Source organism: Bison bison, unplaced genomic scaffold (genome assembly GCF_000754665.1).
Source record: "Bison bison bison isolate TAMUID 2011002044 unplaced genomic scaffold, Bison_UMD1.0 scf7180017864530, whole genome shotgun sequence".
Taxonomy (NCBI): domain Eukaryota; kingdom Metazoa; phylum Chordata; class Mammalia; order Artiodactyla; family Bovidae; genus Bison; species Bison bison.
The window spans coordinates 8,468,519-8,476,559 of record NW_011495080.1 but is presented as its reverse complement, the minus strand read 5'-3'; the positions used below and the strand labels follow the sequence as shown (position 1 = coordinate 8,476,559).

Here is an 8,041-nt window from a genome sequence, read left to right as displayed (position 1 = left end):
CCCTGACATGACTCACTCCTTAGGGACATCCACACCCACCCTCCCCTCAACCAGTCTAAAGTCTCGCCTCTGCCGAGTGTAAAAGGCCACCAGTTCATATTTATGGGTTCAGCTCTTTCCTCCCCTAAGAACATCAGGCTAATATTTTTCTTTTTTTAATTTATTTATTTGCCTGCATCGGGTCTTAGTTGTGTCTCACAGGCTCAGTTGCTCTGTGGCACGTGGGATCTTAGTTCCCTGACCAGGTCCTAAACCCTCATCCCCTGCACTGCAGGGCAGATTCTTAACCACTGCACCACCAGGGAAGTCCCAGACTGACATTTTTCGCAATGCATGTCAGGTTGTAAGCATCTGAGTAAATGTTTTTTCTAGCTCCCTTTTCAGTTATCTTCTCACGTGAATTACTCTGTATTGCACTTCCAACATGGTTTTGCTTTTCTTTCATTTCATATCTTCTATTCTTCTCAGTACCTCTTTCTACAAATGTAGGAGATTTTCTTTGATCTTTATACTTGGCTTAAAAATTCTCTTTTTAAAATACAGAGGTATGGCCAAAAGGCCAAAAGATAATATTCAATAATTACTTTTAAATTAACCCAAGGAAGGCAAGAAAGGAGAAACAACAGAACAGAAAACAGTAGGACAAACAGAAAGTAAATGTGGAAACAGTACACCTAAAAGGCATAACAATGATGCCACAATGGCATAACAATGATGCCACAATGAAATGAGGCAGCACTCCCCAGAAAAAATCTTCTTAGACCCATTTTTCTCTGAGCAAATGCATCCTTAGCGTAGTGAGTTATTCTTTGTCCTTACCTAAAACCATTCTTCTGTTACTTTATGCCTTATGCCTTTATACTTATGACTCAAAATCCAAATTGTCTTCTAAGTTTAAAAGAAAAAGGAATATAAAATAAGAACAATTTCCCAAGTATATGTATTTTCTTGTCCAAGACGTCACGTTCCTTGAGTGATGCTTTTCCTTTGGTCCCAAGAATCAGCAGGATTTGCTGTGGTCTGCAAAGTCTGGAAGCCTCAGCAACTCCAGCACATGCTCAGGAGGCTAGTCACCAGGGCCGGTTACTGGAGGTGTTTTAATGACCCTGGTGTTTGCCTCCCAGGGCCAGTGACCGGCTTCCTTGAATTCATCCTTCAAGGATATCGTCCTCCACAGACAGTCTGGGCTGCATAAGAACCTCACATTGGCTTATACTCCGTGGTGCAGTTTCTTCCCTTCTCCCCCCAAGTCTTATCATCCTCCTTCTTGACTCTGAGTTCACTTTTCCTCCATCAAGCTAATGATGCTTCTGCTTCTCCCAAGGACCTAAATTTACCCTCTTTTTTCCTACCATGGCATCTAATCCTTTGTGGCAACCATTTGGATGCTCTAAAAATCTGCTCCTGAGCTTGCCTCCTACACACAGGGGCTGGTTTTCTTTACACCCCATGGGACGTGAGTAGAGGCAGCCCACTCAGGTGATCCAGTGTTGTTCCAGATACCTAGTGGTGCCGGAGCTAAGCCCTCATTGTCTGCAGCGGTCACCCAGGAGGTAAGAGAGACTGGACCATAATGATGTTGCTGAGGTATCTCTCAGCACCAGTAGGCAGGGCGTTCTCTGGCTTAGGGAAGGGTTCAGAAGGCTGGGCACTCACCATCTGTCTTTGGTCCCCACAGAACATGTTTGGGATGTGGAAGCCTGTGGTGTTCTTGGCTCTTGCAGCTGTGGCTCTGTATGTGTTACCCAACATGCGACCGCAAGAGACAGAGTTCTGCCTCATGGAGTGATGGCAGGCCTGGGCCAGCCGTGGGGCAGACTCCCAGTGGCCACTACCCTCAGCTTTGGGCAGGACACACTGTGCCAGCGGCCCCACCCCACCCACATGTTCCCCGTGTCCCCATCTCCTTAGCCTCCGCCATTCAGGCTTACGGGGAACTGCTGGCTCCCATCTCCTGCCCTGTCTCAGAACCTGGGTTCCTTGTAATTAAATGTCAACTGAATTACGAGACTTTGTGGCTTTTTACTTGTTCAGCACCTCAACACAACCAGAAAAGAGTGGTTCCCCTCTAACCAGGTACTCACTAAGGGTCTGGCTCCTCCCTACAATTTCTAACCCTGCCAGTGACCTCAGCAATGAGGTCGGCTCCTTGTGTGGCCAGCCAAGTCACAAATGGATTGTTCTGTCCACACTCACCCCAATCTCGAGGAACTCATTTGAGCAAAGAGAAACTGAATGATCTGGGTGCTTTGTGTGAGGGGGGCCACCTGGCTTGCCCTTGGATCCTGTGAGAAGGATGCCCTGAGAAGATCTGTGTGTGGGCCTTCATGGCTTAGTTCTTATGACTTCTTGAGCTATTTACCCTCAGAGATGACTTAAAATCACCCAGGCTCCTAGCAGTGAACTGAAGGGAGTCCAGTAGCCTCAGGGTTGGAATTCTGGGTTTTCACTGCCACAGCCCAGGTTCAATCCCTGGTTGGGGAACTGAGATCCCACAAGCCATGCAGTGCAGACCAGAAAAAAAAGCTTTAACTGAAGAGTTCTTAGTGAACAGACTGTGCAGAGGGCAGAGGTAGGAGAACCAACAAGAAATGGCGAAGTCCCCAGGCACCAGTGGGCTTCCCAGGTGGCTCGGTGGTAAAGAATCCACTTGCAAATGCAGGAGATAGAAGCAGATATGATCCCTGGGTTGGAAAGATCCCCTGGAGTAGGAAATGGTCACCCATGCCAGTATTCTTGCCTGGAACATTCCATGGACAGAGGAGCCTGGCGGGCTAGAGTCCATAGGGCCCTAGAGAGTTGGACACGACTGAACGACTAAGCAAGCACCAGGCACCAGCAACAGTGGAAAAGTGCTGCCATCATGGGCTTGAAGGGGGAAGAGGAGGGAGCAAGAGCTGGAGACCTGGTGTGGGCCAGACACACGCAGTGGCTACAGGGGCTGCAGCCTCTGTCAGAGCCGTGGTGAGGTGGGCAGTATACGTGCCCCTCCTCCCTCTCTTCTCACCTGCCAGTTCTATGTTGGTGTGTCTCATTGGCAGATCCCAACTAGCAGCTAGAGAGCAGAGGTGCCCAGGTGACAGTCTTTCAAGGTCAGCCTCCTAAAGTTTGGAGCAAGGCGGAGGACTGAGTTGGTCTAAGTGGGAACAAGCAGAATGATGAGAATAATTTATGAGTGTTCCTGTTGACCTTCATTCCTGCAGAACCCTTTGTGACAGGTTGTTCTCATCATGGATGTTTCCATGTGAAAGCCCGCAGGGACTTCCCTGGTCGTACAGTGGATAAGAATCCACCTGCGAATGCAGGGGACACAGGTTCAACCCCTGGTCCAGGAAGATTCCACGTGCAGTGAAGCAACTAAGCCCAGGCACCACAACTCCTGAGCTTGTGCTCTAGGGCCCGCGAGCCTCAACTGCTGAAGCCCATGCACCCTAGAACCCATGCTCTGCAACAAAAGAAGCCACCGCAATGAGAAGGCTGCACACCACAACGAAGAGTAGCCCCCACTCGCCCCAACGAGAGAAAACCCACACACAACAACAGAGACCCAGCACAACCATAAATTAATAAAAGAAAGTCCCCAAGTGTATTCATACACCATGGTGGGCAGAATGGTCCCCATAACGGCTGGTTTCCTGGTACTCTTATCTCTGCCTCCTTTCTACCTGATACCAAGGGAGTTTGTTTCATTTCTCCAAATATCCAAAGCAGCACATACCTATCGAGTATAGACTGGGGTGGGCACTGCTGAGCACGAAATGAATTCATTTCTTGCACAGCCTTTTCCTAGGGGGAGTAGCAAAGACATTTAGAATTAGGAGATTTTAGAATTGTGTGCAGCCCAGAGGAGTGGCAAGGCTGACTGGGGCCCCGAGGAGGCCTGGGGCCAGGGCCCAACTGTGACCAGCCCCTATACACAGGGTTGCACGTAGGCAGATTGAAGGTAGTGCCACAGGTCCCTTTTGCCTCCCTCTAAATGACTCCTCTTTAAAGACAGGGATTTAGAGGGGACTGGCCCCTTGCTACTCAAAGTGTGGCTCAGGAGTTGTGGTGCCTGGGCTTAGTTGCTTCACTGCACGTGGAATCTTCCTGGACCAGCAGCATGAGCATTGTTAATTCATTAGGAAGGTAGAATCTCAGCCCTCAGCTCAAACCCAGACACAGTATCTACATTTTAACAAGATCCTCAGTTGATTAGTATGCACAATAAAATTTGAGCTTCACTGCCTTCAACTATATTAGATTGCGTATTCTCAGTTGTAACCTAATTGAAATTCCTTCACAGTCTACCTGCTACCCTGTCCCCTGGCTATTGAGACTGTGCTTTTTATCCAGTTTAGTCCAGCCACCAATTGGCTGGAGAACGTATGGTGGAAAGAACCGGAAGATTACCCAGCAGAGTATCATTGCTTTAACTTCGAATTTGAAGCCAAGATGGAGGTTATGTTCTGGGAGGCAGTCAGCCTCCATTAAGGACTTTTATCTGGTCCTTTTCAGGCCCAAACCCAGAACCTGCAATGACAGGGAAGTAGTCCTTTTCTGCAGTCTTTTTGTTTAGAATATAGAGCTCTTCCCTTTAGGACGCTTGTCCTTGTGGGCTCATCTTAGAAGACCGTGCTCTTTGTTGATTTGGACTCTGCTTTCTGGTCTTGCAGGTGCACTGTTAACTGGAGTAGATTAAAGAGGTCTACCTATTGAATGTGAAACAGTCCCTTGAATTCGCTTTAAATCTACAGGGATGTCACAGGCAGGCACGCATAGAACCAAGGACTCAAAACACCTCCAGGGGCCTCCATCTCCCCGCTCTACTGCCCTCTGCAGAACTTTCTGCTCTCTCCCTGCAACACGGCCCCCGTTTGCTTTCCCTTCCCAGGCCACATGGTAGGCACACCACCTGCCACCTCTTTCCACGACCAGCTGCTATTGGGAGGCAGGGTGGATGGCTCTAACGACTGTAAGTAGTACTCTGGCTCTGATTCTGGCAGATGGAGTGTTAGGATGCAAGGAAGGGAACGGGGAGCCAAGGAAGATGCTGGCAGTGGGTGCCACACGGGGCAGAGGTAGCTGTGAGGAGGGCCCAGCTCACTAGAACCCACGTGGTCCCCAGGATACCAGCAGAGGATGCAAACTGTTTTTTCTGATCACATATGAGCTGCCCAGCACCATGCTAATCATTTTACCTGTTATCTACTTTCACATCTTCACCCATTAAAAAAAAATCCCTATGAGAGTACTATTAATTCCATTTTGCAGATAAGAAGACTGAGGGCCCAAAGAGTTACATTGCCTGATCATGTCTATAGAACCAGAGGTGAAGAGGCTGGAATTCAGCCTAGGTATCTTCCCAACCCTACCACACCTGGGCCAGGGCCATGTCAGTATCACAGACTGAACACAGTGCCTGCTGGGAGCCTGGTCAGCCTGGTGCCATCACAGATGACTATGGAAACACAGGATCTTCAGACATGGCCCTTCAGACATGGACTTGCTCACTCAGATGCTTCTCAGCTCAAGTTAAATATGGCCAGCATTGGTGGCAGAGAAGTAGTGCCCCTTGGTAGGAAAGGCAGGGCCAGGTGAAAGGCCAAACCTGGTCTCCTGAGACAGGTCAGTGGGTGGTGAGTCAGGGGGCTATAAACAGTCTGTAGCCACAGCAGCAAAGCCCCCAAATACTCAGCTGATGAAAGCCCCCGTAAGCCCCTCCAGGAGCCCCTGCCTGGCTCTGAGAGGAGCACATCAGCCCTCTTCCGGGAGGGGGCCCCTGCTTGGCAGGCCCCAGGACCAGCATTGTGCACGGCCTGTTCCAGCTCTCATGGCCCGGCCCGGGCTCATGGGCTATATTGAGGGCTGAGTCACCAACCTGTGCCTGGGTAGCTGACTGTGACTGGCTGGCTGGGGCCTGAGTCAGGCCCTGATTTATCCTGGAGAGCAACGGGCTCTGGTTTCTGGGGTGAGGGGGGAGGGGAGGTGTGAGAAGGGTGCCGGGAACCATCCTTGGCACCGGGCACCCTCTGCCGACCATTCACTCACTGCACACAGACCTCTCCCAAAGAGAGGGAACAAGAAGTGGGAGAGGGGAGTCCTTTGTCCACTTGCTGGCTTCCCTCTGAACTCCTACCACCTTAAGAGAGCACCTCAACTTACTGGAGGACCTTGGGAAACACCCTCAAAACAAGACTATGAGCCTTTAGGGTTTGTAGAAGGCTGTCAGCTCCAAGCAAAACAACTCTATCCCTCTCTCTTCTCCCTAGGAGCTCAGTAAGAGGGATCCATCCTTTTCCAGATCTATATATCTCAGTTTCTTCATCATTGAACCCCAAACTGGCACCTCAGGTTGGGTGTCAGAAGTCTGCCTTTTTACACACACACACACACACACACACAGAGTTCCCTTGTGAGACCCAGCTACATGTCATGTGTCCCCAGGAGCTGGGCATCTCTCCACAGGAGAGCTCAGCCTCTCAAGCAGACAGACAACACTGATGGCTGATGGCTGGTCTTGGCCATGGGACAAAGGTGGCATGGGGGGAGCGAGAGTTCTGGAGACAGGCAAGGGGGTGCCAACAGGAGAGTGGAATTCCTGAGCACCTCGTCACAGGCAGCCGACAGAACATGAGCTGTGGGGCCCAAGCTATTTATATCTCGCCTGTCACTCTCAGGGCCCCCAGAGCTCCCCCCCACTGAAGTCACGCACAGCAGGTCCCTTTTCTGTTTCTGGTCCCTTCTCTCCTCCTCCCCCTCCCTAACTGATGAGAAGGGAAAGAAATCATTCTTGGAGTCCTTTCACCATTAGCGCTGACCCCCCTCCCCACAAGCTCCTGAACTTCTTCCCTCACAGAGATGCCCACCATCCCTTCCCTTTTCTCTTGGCTTGGTTGGGGAAGAGCAATAAGGTCAAATGATTCACCAGAAACGTGCCCAACTTCAGTCATCACACAACTTGAGTTGGGGCCCAAACTTAAGGGTCCAGAAGGATGGGAAAGTGGAGGAAATTTGGCCTAAAGGGGGTACCAGGAGGTGTGGAATACATGTTATCCTACAGAATCTCAGAATACATAGTCTCTTTATGTAAGTATATTCTACCGCTTTTTCACCTCATCCCAGGCCAACTGCTCTGAGTGCCTCAGTTTCCCTGATGTCAGCTGCCCTTGGCTTATTCTGAGCCCAGTCCTGCCCAGACTTCCTGGCGGGCTCCCTAGGGCTCTCCGTGTCCCCCAGCCCCCATCACACTTCCCCGAGGCTGCTCTGGGCAGGGCTCTCTGTCTCTTGTCTGGTTAACCTGCCCTCTGACCAGAAAGATCTGCCCAGTGGCCCAAATGGGCACACCGCCCAGGGGGCTCCCTGGTAGTACAGGCCAGAGGCTCTGCCTCCTCTCGCGTCACCTTAGTTGAGTCAGACTTGGGGGAAGGGGGCACAGTGTGACTCATTGGGTACACTTTTCCTGAGCTCAGCTTCATTCTGAGAGGATGAGGACAAACGGACTGGTGACAGGGACACTGAGTCAGGGGTAACGTCCGTCTTTCCCCTGGGACCCTGGAGTTGCAGAGGGTTTTTTTTTTTTTGGTTGCAGAGGAGACTTTTCTACCTGTAATGTGGAACACCCCCACCCAGGCCTTCTCCCTAATCGGCCTGCGTGGAGTTGTCGCTTCCTCTCAGTCTATCTACACACAAGCACACACACTTCCCCTGCCGGTCCGCAGGTGGACAATACCCTGGGCTAGCAGCCAGGTCTCCCCGGCCCTGTCAACAGCCCTGCCACCAACCAGTCCAGAAAATTCTGTCAACACCCGATCAGCGTGTTTTGCCCTAACCACTGGCCTCAGTTTCCCTTTGCATCTCTTTAGTCCTGCAGGGTGGGGGGTATATATTTCATCTCTGACTAGCGATGCTTAAGTTTGGGGTGTTGGAAGCCCTCAGTCCCCCTAATTTTCCAGCTCCACTATTCATCTGTCCAGCTTGGCGGCCTCGGGCCAGAGCCTCCTTCCCCGGGGGTGGGGGCAGCAGACCCGGGACCCCAGCCTGGACGGAGGGCCGCGTGGGG

General features: G+C 51.1%; 1 long non-coding RNA gene across 1 annotated transcript; it reads left to right on the top strand.

Moving 5' to 3' along the window:
- The first annotated feature begins 267 nt into the window (after positions 1–267).
- LOC104982343 lies at positions 268–2,010 on the top strand. Its single transcript, XR_824504.1, has 2 exons — positions 268–1,553; positions 1,679–2,010. It is a non-coding gene; the product is annotated as an uncharacterized LOC104982343 (long non-coding RNA).
- Positions 2,011–8,041: the final 6,031 nt, after the last annotated feature.